The sequence below is a fragment of the Notechis scutatus genome, chromosome 4 (assembly GCF_049901735.1).
Source record: "Notechis scutatus isolate UNSWTSFEM ecotype Mainland chromosome 4, rNotScu1.2, whole genome shotgun sequence".
Lineage (NCBI taxonomy): Eukaryota > Metazoa > Chordata > Lepidosauria > Squamata > Elapidae > Notechis > Notechis scutatus.
This window is the reverse complement of record NC_142012.1, coordinates 50940554-50958206: the sequence shown is the minus strand read 5'-3', so window position 1 is coordinate 50958206 and position 17653 is coordinate 50940554. Positions and strand designations below refer to the sequence as shown.

The 17653-nt window shown below is 43.2% G+C and overlaps 1 protein-coding gene and 1 pseudogene across 2 annotated transcripts in view; both read left to right on the top strand.

Moving 5' to 3' along the window:
- The window catches only part of PPARGC1A (PPARG coactivator 1 alpha), a 133590-nt gene that overhangs the window by 33487 nt on the left and 82450 nt on the right, over positions 1 to 17653 (top strand). The window lies entirely within an intron of this gene.
- On the top strand, positions 9117 to 9215 carry LOC113429621 (U6 spliceosomal RNA; annotated as a pseudogene).

Sequence of the window (17653 nt, the reverse complement as noted above, 5' to 3'; positions counted from 1 at the left end):
CCAGTTGCCTCCTGAAAAAAGCACCTTTGGGACAATCGTGACCTGTAGGACTGAGAATCTCTGCAAAAAACAAGATTGCTTCAATGAGAAGCAAGGAGGCACTGTGTTCATGAGCCACCCAAAGTTTTTTTTTTTTTTTTTTATGAATTCATGTTTAGTGTTTACAAATAGATTAAATTTACCTCTGTTTTCTTGGCAGGAGGGGAAATCTAGCTAGAGTTGACAAGAATTGTTTCGGGAGGGTAGGGTTTGATTTACTTTCTACTTTAAGAGAAAGTTGTGTAGATGTTTCTCAGAAATACATGTATGCTGGCATTATTGTGGTCTCTCTCATGGTTGAATTGCCTAACATTCGTGCTCATGTCTTTTATGTGCATTTTCATGAAAGTGTCAATAATTAATTATATAGGTGAGAATCTGAGGCCAAGAACATTTTTGGAGTTGTGCCTTATTGAAAACGTAAACAGAGAGTAGGCTGCTTGTATTCTTTGGGTAGGCCTTAAAGCCTACCCAATTTTCTTTCCCCTCAGAAATCTAATTGAACCTACTGATTGAAATCACTTCCCATTTAAACAAACCTTGAAGTGCTTTACAATTAAAAATTACTTTTCCAGCTAAGCCAAACGCATTAATGAAAAATACATGAAGATGTTTGATAAAATAAAAAAATAAAATTGGCAGAGTATACAGTAGAACAATAGCAGAAAGGAAAAGCAACACCAAAATAATTAAAATGCCACAGCAGGATTAAAACTTTAGTAAGAGTCCTGGGATGGATGGATAGATAGATATAAGATAGATAGATAGATAGATAGATAGATAGATAGATAGATAGATAGAGATAGATAATGATATATAGAGAGATTATGGATGGATGGGTGGATAGATGATAGATAGATAGATAGATAGATAGATAGATAATAGATAGATAGATGATAGATAGATAGATAGATAGATAGATAGATAATGATATAGAGAGATGATGGATGGATGGGTGGATAGATGATTGATAGATAGATAGATAGATAGATAGATAGATAGATACCCTGTTTCTCCAACAATACGGCCTCCCCCAATAGAAGCCCAGCATGTTTTATAGGCATGAAATGAAGTGATAAATTAGGCCTATATTAAAACATGAAATAATGATAGGAAGTACTTTGTTGCACACCGATATGGTGCTGCCTGCGTGACCCGATGATGCCGAGGTCAACATCCAAGCGCCACCCGCCCACCCAAAGATGCAAGGGGAATTAAGTCACCAAAGACAGTGGATAGACCACCTTTTATATGATTGATAGATAGATAGATAGATAGATAGATAGATAGATAGATAGATAGATAGATAGATAGATAGATAGATAGATAGATAGATATGATAGATGGAGATGATGGATGGATGGATGGATGGATGGATGAACAGAGAAATAGATTAGACATACAGATTGTGAAGGGCTGTATAAGGTACAACCAGTCCTTGGAATTGGATTAGAAATGAATTGAGTTGGTGGAGATAAAAATGCAATAATAGAATTCAGTTCTACCCTCTACTTTTGCTGCAATATTTCGTACTAGGTGAAGTATCTCAGTCATCTTCAAAGACTGTTCCATTGCATGTTGGAAAAATCCACACCGAAGAATTTAAGGACATAGATTATGGTAGTCAGGTTAACCTGTGGATTATGACAGCCTGGGTTATTCCGAGGGAGGCTGTAGCTCAGATACCATCCTAATCTGGTGAAATATGCTTTGAGCCACCAGTACCTTTGATTGCAAGGATGATGAGTCCAGAAGTGACCCTTCCAGCTATAGACTTACAACTGGTTGAAACCCACTCACCTGGATGCCCATAATTATGGGTGGGTTCATGTAGACGTAGAACACCGGAGGAGATAAACCTGGAATTGTAAACTTGTAAAATTGTGGGGTGCGGTGGCTCAGTGGCTAAGACGCTGAGCTTGTCAATAAGAAAGGTCACCAGTTCAGTAGTTCGAATCCCCAGCACCGTGTAATGGAGGGAGCTCCTGTTACTACTTGTCCCAGCATCTGCCAACCTAGCAGTTCGAAAGCATGTAAGTAGAAAAATAGGGACCCCTTTGGTGGGAAGGGAACAGTGTTCCGTGCGCCTTTGAAGGTGTTTAGTCATGCTGGCCACATGACCACGAAGACGTCTTCGGACAACGCTGGCTCTTCTTCAGCTTTGCAACAGAGATGAGCACCGCCCCCTGGATTCGGAAACGACTAGCATGTACATGCAAGGGGAACCTTTACCTTTATTAAAATTGTAAAAGTCTTTTCCCCCACCAGCAAATGTCTTCTGGAGACATCTAACACAGAATTGGAGCAGACAGCCTTGAAATATTTCTGCAGATTGAACATCCCAAACTAAGGTTGTGTTCTAGGTCTTATTTCAAATTGGATTTGTATTTGAAGAAGGATGATTTAATAATAGGTAGAATTAGAAATTATTAAAAAGTGCTAAAGAGCGCTCTCTTCCCTCTTGCTCATTAGAGCTTCTTCTCTGCTTTAGTTTCTCCTAAACTTTAAAATAAAAATTTCTTTGCCTCTTTAATGTATAAATTTCTGATTATAATATGCTGGCAATTAAACCGCAAAGAACCCTTGATTCTTGGCCAGGTGTTCCCAAAATCTAAAGGAATCTTTCCCACATGCAGTTTTTCATCTACCCCACTGCTATCTAAACCTTCTCCTTCCTATCTGACTGCAGCAGCAGTAACTTTTATTTCACAAGCAAAATACATCTTTTTAATATACACCTTAATAGGTCATCTTTCTTTGGTGAATAATTTCGGGGCCACAGATTTGGTAAAAATATTTCTTGCTTTCAGTATTTGACATGGCTTCCCTGCATTTTTTTCGTGAACAATTTCCACAATTTGAATTGCAGGTAACATAAACACCTGTAAGATATTGGTCTGTGAGATTTAGGACAAACTCTATAATTGGTGATTGATCAATGATTCTAACTTGTAGACCAGAGGTCCCCAAACTTGGCAACTTTTAAAACATGTGGCCTTCAACTCCCAGAATTCTCCAGCCAGCAAGTTGGGAAACCTCTGTTGTAGACCTTTTTTGTGACCATAATACACAATAGGTCCTCGACTTACAACAGTTTACTGAGTGACCGTTCAAAGTTACATCATTGAAAAAAATAATGTAGGACTGTTTTTTCGCACTTATGACCGTTGCCTCCCCCCTGGACACACAACCAAAATTCAGATAATTGGCAACGGACTCACATTTATGACGGTTGCAGTATCCTGAGGTCATGTGATTCCTCCTTTTCTGACAAGTCAAGTCGGTAGGGAAACCAGATTTACTTAGCAACCATGTACCTAATTGAACAACGGCAGTATTCACTTAATGGGGGCAAAGAAAGGTCATAAAATGGGGCAAAGCTCACTTAATGTGATGGTCCGGGGCGTGGCAGAAAGGCATCACAGTCAGAGAATAAGTATGAGTCCATTTATTAGCTCCAACTTTGCCCCCAATGACCTTCTGGTCTGGAGAAAAACTCTCCCATGAACCTGCAACAGCCTTTGGCTGCAGATGTTCCAGTCCAAACGTTGTAAACTGAAAACTTTAAATTATAAATCCAACAAGGCAAAATAAGGTAAGAAATCTGGCAGAGCGAGATATGGAGTTCCAGAAATGAAGTAACAAGGCAGTAAATCAAACCAGTTGGGAGGATGCCAGGAACTCAGATAACGGCCAACACAAGATAAACTCACGTTTGCTCCCAGCAGTTGCTTTCAGCTTGCATCTCTTTTAAACTCTCATTCCCAGGTGGCTAAAGAAGGGAATCAGGGCCCTTTCCTCCCCACGTAAGTCATGCAACCCCCATTGCTCCCTTCTCCATTCCTCCCTGTGTGCCGTAGGATGAAAAGGGGGTGGGCCTTGGTCTTCCTCTGAACTCCCTCTCCCTTGTTCTACCTCTTCTCTGCTCTGCCCAGCTGGACTTTGCCCTTCCCCAGTTTCCTCCACAGCCAACGGAGCCACACTCCCACTCCCTGTCAGCTGTTTGTCTTCCTCCTCTGATTCAGAGTCTGATGGGGGGCATGACACTTAACAAATGTCTCACTTGGCAACTTAAATTTTGGGCTCACTTGTAGTCATAAGAAGAGGATTTAGTTCTTGGGATGATTTGACTCTCATTTTTGGAAAACGTGGTCATAATGTTGTGGAAAAAACCGATGCCAGTTAAGCTGACTGATAATCCCGCTAAACCTGCTTTAAACCAGGTTCCCGTATCAAGAGTTTGCTTATTGCAAACCTACAGATAGCTCTTGGCTTACCATCATTCATTTAGTGACCACCCAAAGTTATCATGGGCACTGAAAAAGTGACTTCTGGCTGGTCCTCACTCTTACAACCATCATAACATTCTGACAGTCACGAGACCAAAGTTTGGGCACTTGCTAAACAGCATATAATAACCATGGTTGAAGCACCTGACCAGTTGAGGAAAAGGGAAGATGGATTTGCTTAAGGACTGTGTTGTTCACTTAATTCACCGCAGTGATTTGCTTAAGAGCCGTGGCAAAAGAGGTCATCAAATTGGATAGAGGTGACTTAAGGCCCATCTTAGTTTGCAATTGTGCAGTTCTAGTTGCAATTGTGGTTGCAAGTTGTTGACTATCGGTGTTGTACTCTCTGTGGGTTATGCGGGAAAGCAGGGGGCAATTAGCAACCTGGGGCAGGTTTAGCCGAGAAGTGAGTTCATGATCTTTGGATTCACTGCTGCGGTTTTGTGGATCTTGTGAATCTTGTGACCTTGGGTGGAATTTTGGGTGCAGAGGCCTTGACTGAACCATGCAACTTTCAATCAATCAATCAATCAATCAATCAATCAATCAATCAGAATAGAGCTGAAAGGGCCTTAGAGGTCTTCTAGTCTAACCCCTTCAACAAGCAGGAGAGTCCATATAATTTCAGACAAGTGACTGTCCAGTCTCTTCTTGAAAGCCTCCAGTGATGGAAGCACCCACAAACTTCTGAAGGCAACTTCTGTTCCATTGGTCGATTGTCCTCCCTGTTAGGAAGTTTCTTCTTCATTCCAGGTTGCTTCTCTCTCCTTGATGCATTTCCAATTTTTCTTGCCTTCAGGTGCTTTTGGAGCAGGGGTCCCAACCGCCGGTCCGCGGACGGTACCGGGCACTGTCGCGGAACAAGCCTTACCGCCGCTGGTTGCTGGGCCGCCATCTTTTTTTGGTAAAAAAGCAATTTTCGCATCAAAGATGGCGCGCATGGCGCCAACATGGGGTGAGCTTTTCCGGGTAGAAAGCCATTTCTGCCGAAAAAGCTCACCAGAAGCGCTGGCGATGCGCCATTTGACCACGAAAAATCGTCGTGACATCACGAAGGCCGATTTTTCGCAAAAGATGGCGGCGCCCAGCTGACGCCCGGAACAGGCTGCGAGCGCCAGCTGACGCCGGAACCGGGCGCGGCGTCGAAAAGGTTGGGGATCCCTTTGCTTTGGAGAATAATTTGACCCCCTCCTCTTTGTGGCAGCTCTTCAAACCCTGGGAGACTGCTGCCCTGTCCTCCCTAGTCGTTCTTTTCTCTAGACTAGCCAAGCACAATTCCTGCAACCGCCCTTCACATGTTTTAGTCTCCAGGCCTTTCATCATCTTAGTTGCTCTTCTCTACGCTTTTTCCAAATTTCAATGTTTTGCTCGACAAAAAAAATAATCAGTGTGGATTTGGACTTGACCAGGGAAACCAATAGCACAGTCCCAAGCCTTTATCTAACTCATGAATGAACCTGGCTCCGTGGAGGAGGTTTTAGAAGGTACTTGCGGTTGGTTGGCTGAATGAAGGGACTGCCAAGGTAGAAGAAGGTTACTGGAGAGCAAGCAAGGATGATTGTCTGTGAATGCCAGTGCTTTCTCTCCTCCGCCAACCAGGGGCTATTTTTGCTTTGATTATTTGAGGGGGGGGCAGTAGCTGGAGGTGATCAGGCCTTCCATGGCCTCTGCCGGCTCTGAGTCAGCTTTTTTCAGGAAGCTCAGATGTCATTCCAGCCACAAACTATCTTGGGTTGAGGTCAGGCTACCGTAGTCGGAAGATTTATAGCTGGTGGGGCTGTTTGTATGGAAGGCTCTGTAGGAAGCCCTGTGAGAGTTTGACATCCCTTCCTGGCATTGTTACATCATTATCTGTTATTCTGTTCTCTTCTGTTCTATTTTCTATTCTCTTCTATTCTTTCTTCTTTTCTCTCTTCTCTCCTCTCCTATTCTATAATCGGATATTATTCTATTCTATAATCTGATATTATTCTATTCTATAATCTATTATTCTATTCTATTCTATAATCTGATATAGTTCCACTCTATTCCATTCTATTCTTAATTCATTCTACTATTATTCTATTCTATTCTATTCTATTCTATTCTATTCTATTCTATTCTGTTCTGTTCTATTCTTTTTCCTTATTCTATTCTATTCTATTCTCTATTCTATTTTTTTTCTTTATCCTATTCCTATTCCTATTCTCTTCTCTTCTCTCTCCTCTCCTATTCTATTCTAAAGTGCATTGGAAGCTTTCTTCCCGGTGCAAGATTGTCTCTGAACTATTAAATAAATTACAGAAATTAAGTTGAACTTGATACCCTGTGCAAAAGTATGGCAGAAAATTTCACGTTTCCCGAATATTTCCATTTTTTCTCCAGTCTGTTAAAACTTAATTTTATTCGTTCATTCCCATTCTATCTCTGAATTTTTTTTGTGGCTTCCTGCCTAAAAATTCACCAGATCTGTCTCTGGTTAGGTTTCTAAAGATGAGTCAAGGTCAGCCAGGTGTGATTTCTGAATGATACAACGTGGTGTGTATATAGGGCATCTCATTCAGTATTGCTTTAAAACGTTTGGCATTGATTATATAATTGCATATCTCCCCCCCTTTCTCTCTCTCTCTCTCTCTCTCTCCTTCTCTCTCTTCTCTCTCCTCTCTCTCTTTTTTTCTCCTTCTCTCTCCTCTCTCTCTCTCTCTCCTTCTGTCTGTCTGTCTGTCTGTCTCTCTCTCTCTCTCTCTTCTCTCTCTCTCCTTCTCTCTCTTCTCTCTCCTCTCTCTCTTTCTTTCTCCTTCTCTCTCCTTCTCTCTCTCTCTCCTCTCTCTTTCTCTCTCTTCTCTCTCTCTCCTTCTCTCTCTCTCTGTCAACTCAGGTCAACCTTAACTCACATTCTGAATTTGCATTCAGGCTGGATGGAAGTTGTAGAGAGTAGAAGGACAATTATGCAAATAATGTGGATTTTGTTTTGTTTTTGTTGCTGCAATATACAAATGCTAAACCGGCGTGGATTCTTCTTGGTTTGCAATGAGAAGCATGACATGTTCATAGCTCCAGAATAGCAGTGGAAATGATTTTATCCGTGCAAACGCCTTGCGCGTGCCCTTGGCATGTTTATCTATTTTAATAACAACTTTAAAATGTTGGGAGGCATCTTGCTGAGGTGTTGGACTTTCTGAACTGCTGAGTTATATTCTCTCGATTTCTTTTTCTCTTACCTTTCGGTCTGGTTTCCTTCCCTTTCCTTTAATAATTTTAAAATAGGAAGGCTATCTGAGGAGTGCCATGGATAGGATAAGGGCAACAAATGAGACTTTTAGCCAGGTTGTTCTTTGAAGGTGAAATGGAGACTCATCTTAAATTAAGGGTCATCATCTTATCATTTGAATGTGGTATTAGATTTTTATCCCGGGTCATTTGAATTGACATTCGAGATGCAGCCACAAACTTCCTCCTTTCTAAGTAATTCTCGATTTGACTGCAATCTGGGCTAATGATCACAATTGAGCCCAAAAGTTTTTTATTTTTATAATAAAAACAACAAATAAAACCATTTTTCAGTTCTACAGTGCGTCGTTTGGGTACATATATCTTGTGCACATAATAATATTATCATACATTTCTTACTTGTTTATATTTGTTTCTAATCGATATTTTATATTACATTGGTCAATTGTTATATTATCATTAACATTGTAATTATTATCTTTCAAAAATATATTCCATCCTTACCTATTCTCTTACTCAATCCAAATCAACTCATTTTAATATGTTATTACTATTATCACATGTTTCAATTTCTTACTCTTCTATTTAACCATTCGTAGAATAAATTCCAAATCTTATAATAATCTTTTTCTTCCTGTTCTCTAACTGCCACTGTCCATCTACTCATTTCCACACAGTTCATTATTTTCTTAATTGTTTCCTCCTCTGTCAGAATTTTCTCATTTTTCCAATTTTGAGCAAATAGCTGCTTTTAATACATTGATAATCCATATAGGTTATCTCTCTATTGTAACCTTCAGGCAAAATTCCCAATAAAAGTATTTCTGGTTTTAAATCTATATGTTGTTTAATTGAGCCCAAAATTTATGTTGCTAGGCAAGAAATTTGTTAAGTGAGTTTTGCCTCATTTTTCGACTTTTCTTGCCTCGTAGGTTAAGTGAACCAACTCAGTCATTCAGTAAGTAACAAGGTTAAGTGAATATGGCTTCCCCATTGGGATCTGCAAACCATAATAAATATGAGACAGATGCCAAGCATTCAAATCTTGATCATGGGACTGTTTCAATGGTCGTAAGTGCGAAAAATGATAATTAGTCATTCCTCACTGTCTTCAATGCCATTGTAACTTCAAACTGGTTCCTGAAACGAAAGGATTATCTGTAGACTCATTACTGTATAATTATATGCCCAGATGAATTGAATTGGTGCAAAATGAATGAATCGGTGTAAAAAGTATTCTAAATTTAAAAAAAAACAACGATTCCCTTATTTTCTTCTTAAGAAATAGAATGGCCACCCAACAACCCTTCTTGGCTCTTAACTCAGAAATGTTTGCTCGAATTGTCAAAGGGAAGAAAGAAATATCACTTGAAAGAGAACTACAGAATATATGTTTTGCCTCAGTTTCTTTCTTTTTTAAAAAAAATATATTTTTAAATATCATTTGGGTTAAAGCCTTTTGTTTGTTTGTTTGTTTGTTTGAAGTTTTTATTTTTGTAGCACAACAAAATTCCAATTTCAGTTGAACAGTGTGTTGTTTGGGTACAAAACGTATTTTTAGGATATAACAATCAAACCGCGCTCACTTCGGCAGCACATACACTAAAATTGGAACGATGCAGAGAAGATTAGCATGGCGTTAAAAAGCCTTTTGAAAAGGAAGATTAGAACTAATATAAAGGAAGAGAAAAGAGAGAAATCAAAGAGAAAGATAAAAAGTACGAGAAAGATGGGGGAAAAAAGTAAAAGAAAGATAGAAAAGAGGTTCCAAGAAATAGCTTCTGATATTCTTTACCTCAGTTATAGGTAAAATATATTTTCTTTGATGACTTATCTTGAAAGGACCAATGTGTAACTCCAATGATAAGTCAGCCAAAGGGAATTGACCTACAAAATCTGTTTTGACCTCAAAGCTGCTCTTTTCCATGAAAAATGGCTAAGTTGCTGTCCTCTTGCCTCTTCAAATAATTATTGTAAAGTGATATTTAAATGGAGCTACAATGGAAGTTCCTTGAGCAGATTCCATTGGAATTCTCCATACTCCAGAAGGATCAAAATCCTTTTTTTCCCCTTACCTTTCCAAGAAATGAGCCGGTTTCACTACTAGTAGCTGGTGGAAACCCATTATGTAGTTTGCATTTTTAAAATGAATTAAGCAAGACTTAGATGTGCAATTTTTTAATTGCTGCAAAGGGAAAAAAACTGTCCTTAAGGTACTACTACTTCTACTACTACTACTTCCTCTCCTCCTCCTCCTCCTCCTCCTCCTCCTCCTCCTCCTCCTCCTCCTCCTCCTCCTCCTCTTCTTCTTCTTCTTCTTCTTCTTCTTCTTCTTCTTCTTCTTCTTCTTCTTCTTCTTCTTCTTCTTCTTCTTCTTCTTCTTCTTCTTCTTCTTCTTCTTCTTCTTCTTTTCTTCTATATATATACATAAAAGCGAAAGACCACTCACACATCATCACAAAATCTCCAGAACCTAAAGCCTACAACATATCTCCCTCTTGGCTTCTAGGGGCTCACTGAGAAAGGATTTTTCCAAATGATCATCAGAGCATTTAGAGTATTTCCTATATTATTATTATTATTATTATTATTATTATTATTATTATTATTATTATTATTATTATTATTATTATTATTATTAACACGCTCTGATGCTAAGGAGTTCTACTCCCCCTCCCCACCTGCAAAAGAAATCTGTCCCAATTGCAAAACACAAGCAGAGGAGAGGAGTTTCAGTTTCAGTTTCAGTTTCACAGCACCAAGCAGCTTTAGTACAGAACAGTTGAGCTAAGCCACGCCCAGGCTCCTTGCTGTCTCCTTCTTGCTCACACAGCAAATACTGTTTCAGTTTCCAAACAGCCCTCAACTGTCTCACCCACTGACAGGACACTAGCCAGATGAATACCAATGGATGCTGGTAGGCAGAGGCACAATTTTTTCCCCTTATTTTCCTACCCCAAAACTAAGCCCGGCCACATAGTTTTGTTGCGAAGCATGGGTATGCAGCTAGTATTGAATAAATCTTGATTGCTCGCTATGCATCCTACATGTTCCTGGTTGCACACATAAACTGTATACGTTCCACATTAGAAGAATCCTGTCTGATAGAATTTGCAGATTTCCAATCATCTTTTGATTTTTACTCATTGCTTTCACGGATGGATCGCCAGGCTATTTGAATATTCATTCAGGGAAGATTTTCTAGTTCTGCTTTTAGATGTTGAATAATGTGTGGAAGTGAAGATAAAGTCCTATTGTTAGATTTGTTTCTTTAGCTCTGGAAGATTTGAAGATCCTATTTCCCTGGAGTATTTGTGGCAGGGAAAAATGGGATAGTTTGTGGGGGGGGGGGGGAAATCAAGAAACAGGATATACGTGAGAAAATCAGTGGCATAATCATAAAATGTAGGAATGTCGACAAGATCTAGGTTTAAGCAAAGTTTGCAAAGGACTCTTCTAAATGCTATTTTTTTGCAAATGTTTGCCTCATCCAGATTTTTTGTTAAACCAAAGACAAATCGAACTTATACAGAGAAGAAATAATAATAAGGAGAATGAATCACCTTTTTTGTTAAAATTGTGTTGTATGTGTGGGATGAGAGCTGAAGACTGTATGAAGCTCTCCAGCCTATTTTTGGTCAAGAAGGTTTTTTTTTATTGCAGGTTGGGTTAATCACCCAGATTAGATTTGGCTGTTGACCAGGTTTTCTTTTCTGAAGTTCACTTTCCTGCTCTTTGGAATATATTTGCCTTAATTTATGGAGTCATTGAGCACCATGTTAGTAACAAAAAAATTGCAGAACTGGGTAAGAAAATAGAAGCCAGATTTCTGAAATATTATGCTGAATGCCTTATGTTGGAGGAATGTACAGAAATATTAAATATAATATATATATATATATATATATATATATATATATATATATATATATATATATATATATATATATATATATATATATATATATATATATATACCCGTGTTTCTCCAACAATATGGCCTCCCCCAATAGGAAGTCACAGCATGTTTTATAGGCATAAAATCAAATTAAGCCCCTCCCCCAAATTAAGGCCTATATTAAACATGCGAAATGGGGGGAATGGCGGGGAGGCTTGCCGTTAGGAATTACTTTTGTTGCATACCCGGATATGGTGCTGCCTGCGTTGACTTAGGCGTTGGTGGGGCACTTCGTATCGGGAGACCTTCCACCACCTTTGCTTTCCCTTCTCCCGTGCTGCCGCAGTGTTTAGAGCAAGGCCACGGCGTTTGGTGCCGCCACGCGCGGCCAGCCAGGGCTCCTCCCTGCAACACTTTCGGCTTCAGGCGCTCCTGTCGCCGCCTTCCCTTTGCCTTCGAAGGCAAAGCCAATTCTTTAAAAATGACGCCTTCTACTACCGGTCACGACAAAGCCTCCCCTGCCCAAGAGGGCAGCCCAACCCCATGTGGGGAGGTGAATCTCCCGGGCCGCAGCGCAGGTTCGGCCCACCCAGGAGAAGCGCTCAGCCGCCATCCCTGCCTGGCGCCGGGCAGAGCGCGAAGAGCTTCACCTGGGGTGCCCAGCGCAGCTGACAGGTGGGCCCCTGCCCAGCAGTGAAGCTCTTGCCAAGACAGCGAGTGCCTCCCCGCCGGGTCCTCCGCTCATCCCGTCAGGGCCGCGCCAGAGCCGTGCAAGCAAGCCCGGATGCGCGCCACCCGCCTGCCAAGCGAAGAGCTGGGCCGCCCGAGCTTGGCTTCCTTCCCAAGTCCCTCCAGCCCGAACGCATTTGGAGATGCGTGGGGACGGGCTGGGCGAGGGGTGGAAAGGACGGGCGGCTTGGGCCTCTCTCCGGACCCGCCTGGCCAGGGAAGCAGCGCTGCCGTTGCCTCACCTCCCTGTCCGCGGATGGGTGGGCGCTATCACTGCCTCAGGCAGCCTCTCCCAGTGGCCCCTTCGGGTTCAGGCTGGAGGGACTTGGGAAGGAAGCCAAGCTTGGGTCGGCCCGACTCTTTCGCTTGGCAGGCAGGCGCGCACCCATGGCTCGCTTTCCTGGCTCTGCCCAGCCCGCACAGCTCTGGCATGGCTCTAGCAGGATGAGCGGAGGGCCTGGCAGGGAGGCGCCGCTGCCTTGGTGAGAGCTCTGCCGCCGGGCAGGAGGGCCCGCCTGTCAGCTGTGCTGGGCACCCCAGGCGAAGCTCTTTGCGCTCTGCCCAGCGCCAGACAGGGATGGCGGCTGGGTGCTTCTCCCAGGGTGGGCCGATCCTGCGCTGCGACCCCAGGAGATTCGCCTCCCCGTGAGGTTGGGCTGCCCTCTCGGGCAGGGAGGCTTTGTTGTACCAGTAGTAGGGTGTCGTTTTAAAAGAAATGGCTTTGCCTTGAAGGCGAAGGAAGGCAGCAACAGGAGCGCCTGAAGCCGAGTGCCTCCGCCGGGCTCCGGTTGCAGGGAGGAGCCCTGGCTGGCCACGCGTGGCTGCGCCTAAACATCACGGCGTTGCTCTAAATGCCGCGGCAGCACGGGAGAAGGGAAAGCAGCGGTGGCAGAAGGTCTCCCGATCTGCAATGCCCCACCAACGCCGAGGTCAACATCCAAGCCGTTGCTGCCTGCCCGCCCGAGGATGCAAGGGGAATTAAGTCACCCGAAAAGACGGCCTAGCTGTTTTTTGGGGTCAAAAAAATAAGGCCGAACACCATATATATATATATATATAATGGTGTTGGCTGAGTATTTTTACACGTCTGTAGTTCTTTTAAAGTTGTAGCGTTCAGCCAGAATCTCATCTGCCATCATCAGGCTTCTATTGTGTCCGTGTTGAAGCCTGATGATGGCAGATGAGATTCTGCTGAAACGTTGCTACAACTTTAAAAGAACTACAGTGACGTGGGAAAATACCCGAACCAAGCCGAACACCATACATGTAAGTACCTGAAAACTTAAGAAAATATATATATATATATATATATATATATATATATATATATATATATATATATATATATATATAGGCAAAAAAATATATAAGGACACATTAAGAATTCTGGAAAGAAACCCACCCAGGTTTTTTTTTTTTGCCCCAAATTAGGAAGCAAATGTGCAATTTGTTTCCAAAACCCGGCATCAAAATATTCCTATTTAATATTCATGTTATGTGCGCAATGCATGTGTCATATCATATAATCGTGTCTAATGGATTTATCTATGTATCCCTATATTTGGAGGAAATTTAAGATTCTCTCCCCCCCCCGCACATACAAAATTCTTGGCTCCAACTGCCCCAGTTCCTGACTCAACAAAGCTGAATCTGCTTACATTTTATATGTTGGAATGCTTTCCTGTTTTTTTGTTAAGTGGTGCAGGTCTTATCTGCAAGAAACCGTTAAAGCCAGGGACCCCCCCCCCCCCAAGGACGTGGACACAGGGAGTCTGAAAAGACTTGAAAAAATGTGTTGATTTAAATCTTGAGTTAAGTCTTGGGGGCAGGTCTATAGCCATATTTAAAGAGGATCTATGGTAAACAAAAAAGGTTGAGAACTATTGGTCTCTTCTTCTCTTCTCCTGTCCTCTCTTCCTCTCCTCTCCTTTCTTTTCTCTTTTCTGGGCCAGCCCTGGAGTCTGGGGAAGGCTCGGATGAGGGCTCTGCGTCGGAGGCAGAGATGGAGCCAGAGCTGTCCAACAGTTATCAGCTGCCTTCGGAGTCGGAGATCAGTGGGGAAGAAGAACAGCTGGAGCCTGTTCCCGATGTGTGCATGCACAGAGCTGCCAGGAGAAGGGAACAGCTAAGGAACAAGGGTCAACTCTAGAGTAAAGGCACAGGTGGATGGTGAATGGCCTCTCCCATAGGGATTAAAGAGGAGGGAAACGGGAGTGGGGTTTGCAGGAGACAATTAGTTCAATTCATGAGGGTGAAGATTTGTTCCTGACTACTTGCCAAGTATTGTCTGCTACAGTGTGGGGTTTGGAAGATATCGGCCTGGCAGCTCTCCAATCCTGATAAAGGTCTGTAGTTATGAAATCTCTTGAAAGACTGTTGGCCGGGACTTTGCTGGAGAGGAATTCCCTTTAATCTAAATAAAAGGAGTTTTATCAGGATGAGAAGTCGGCTTCATGATCTTGAGAAGCCTTAGGTCAGAACAGTTGATTTATTCTCCAAAGCACTTGAGGGGCAGGACAAGAAGAAAAAATGGAAGAAAGTCCTTTCTCTAATCACCCAAGTCACTTTTGCCATCTCTCCTAATTCTGCGATTTGGGGCAGAAGAAATACCCACCATTGTGGATATTTCAAAGTCTTTCTGAACTTGCAGCATGTATGAACACAAACTACTGTGTTTCTCATAAAATAAGGCCGGGTCTTTTTTTTTTTTTTTTTCCCCGAAAAAACAGCTAGGACGTCTTTTCGGGGGTGACTTAATTTCCTCCCCCACACGCACCCCAACCTAGAGTGCCCCATGCGCACTCACCTCTCCACAAGGCTTCTTCTATCGGCCGATGGAAGCTCCCGAAGGCAGAGTCACCAGCCGCTTCTATTGGCCGGTAGGAGCAGCGTCGTGGAGAGGTGAGCGCATGGGGCACTCTAGTCAGGGTCCCCACCGCCGGTCCGCGGACCGGTACCGGTCCTGGAACAAGCCTTACCGGGCGCTGGTTGCTGGCGCCCGCCATCTTTTTTGGTAAAAAAGCAATTTTCAAAAGATGGCGGCGCCAGCGTTTCGGTGAGGCTTTTCCGGGTAGAAAGCCATTTCTGCCGAAAAAGCTCACGGGCGCTGGCGCCACCATTTTTACGAAAAATCACTTCCGGTGACGTCACCGGAAGTGATTTTCATCAAAAAGATGGCGGCGCCCAGCGACGCCGGAACCGGGCTGCGGCGCCCAGCTGACGCCGAACCGGGCCGCGCGTCGAAAAGGTTGGGGATCCCTGCTCTAGGTGGTGGTGTGCGTGGGGAGGAAATCTATCTCGGCTGGTAGAAGCGGCCTCGGGGTGAGTGCCCATGCGCAGTCCCCTCGCCACGAAGCCGTTTCTATCGGCCGATGGAAGCTCCCAAAGGCAGAGTCACCAGCTGCTTCTATTGGCCGGTAGAAGTGGCCTGAGGGCGAGTGCCCCACGCACTCCTCGCCATGAAGCCACTTCTACCGCCAATAGAGCAACTGGCAGCTCAGGCTCCATCGACGATAGAAATGGCTTGTGGCCGGATGCGCGTGGCGCTCACCCAAGGCTGCTCTAACAGCCTATAAAGCACATGTGACTCTGGGGAGCTTCCATTGGCCAATAGAAATTGGTGACTCTGCCTTTGGGGAGCTTCCATCATCCAATAGAAATGGCTTTGTGGCGAGGGAGTGTTCATGGGGCGCTCCTGTCAGGAAGCTCCATGGGCAGCCACGGCCGCTGGTGACTTGGCTTCCTGGCCGATAGAAATGGCTGGTGACTCTGCCTTTGGGGAGCTTCCATTGGCCATAGAAATGGCCGTGGCGAGGAGTAGACCCCAAGGCCGCTTCTAGCCGATAGAAGTGGCTGGTGACTCTGCCTTTGGGGAGCTTCCATCATGGCCAATAGAAATGGCTTTGTGGCGAGGGGAGTGTTCATGGGGCGCTCCTGTCATAGGAAAGGCTCCAAGGCAGCCATGCCGTTCACCGCCGATAGAAGTGGCTGGTGACTCTGCCTTTGGGGAGCTTCCATTGGCCGATAGAAATGGCTTCGTGGCGAGGGAGTGCGCGTGGGTGCTCACCCCAAGGCCGCTTCTACCGGCCGATAGAAGTGGCTGGTGACTCTGCCTTTGGGGAGCTTCCATTGGCCGATAGAAATGGCTTCGTGGCGAGGGGAGTGCGCGTGGGTGCTCACCCCAAGGCCGCTTCTACCGGCCGATAGAAGTGGCTGGTGACTCTGCCTTCAGGGAGCTTCTATCGGCCGATGTTCTATCTGTAGTAGATTGGGGTATTCTAGCCTAGGCTACCTGCAGGGCGCTCCTAAAGGCAAGTTTTCTCCCTCTCCTTCCCCCCCATTTCTCTTCACCTCATGTAGTTTTAACGAACGATGTGAGAAATGGCGGGGAAAGACATGGATTAAATAGACCTAAAGTTTGGGGGCGGGGCTTAATTTCACCTCATGCCTAGAAATCATGCTGGGCCTTCCTATTGGTGGAGGCCGTATTGTTGGAGAAACACGGTAGGATATTATACGGCAACGTAATGCTGTCATCTATGCAATATGAGTTTGCATGGCTTATAACTCTGCTATCTGCTCATCCCCCTTTCTCCCTCTTTCTCATTTCCATCATTCGTAATTTCTCATATAAAACACACATTTCAAAAAAGCAAAAAAGCATCTTTTTATTGTTGCCCTTGAGTCAGGAAAAAAATAATAATAATAGCATGCATTTTTGTATTCATTCACAACATACGTATATCACAACCTTCAAAACAGCCTCTGGATGGCTTTCTTTAAAACTGATAATGGTTCCTGTCCTACTTTTCTATAGCTTGGATACAGAAAACTTGACTCTCTGTAGGGAATTTTAAGTATATATTCCCATTCTCGAGGTTCAGAGCAGAGAGGCAACAAATATTAATTTCTTCATATATATATTTAATCTATAAGCTTGTTTGGAGCTGTGATCCTTCCGGCAACTGAGGATGACTAAGAGCGATGTTGTTCAGAAACAGGAGTCAGTTATGCCAAAAAGATTATTTTGGGGATATAAAACTCTTCGTGACAACTCGTGAAAACGAAGTCCATACATTATTTCTGAATGTGTATTTTTAAAATCTTACCCTTTGATTTTCGTGACCTTTAATAATAACATTTCAAATATCGTTTACCTGCCATGCCCTGAAAGCTGAGGTTTTACGTTGCTTTGGTGCTTCAGTTAATTGCTTATGAATTTGCCAAAAAACTTTCTGAAATTTGGGTTTGGCATAGAGATGTTGAGAAACAGGAGCACCCCCAGTCATTTGAGCTACAGGTTATGCTCTGCACATCTAGAGAAATGTGGAGATGTTGTTTTTAGGAAAGAGTGAAGTTCTGGCTGAAACAAAGTAAGCTTTTAAAATAAAGACATAAAGAAAAATTGTTAATGAAAATTGTTTGCAGAGGAAAGGAAGAAAGGGAAGGGAAGGAAGAAGAAAGGGAGGAAGAGAAAAGGAAAGGAAAA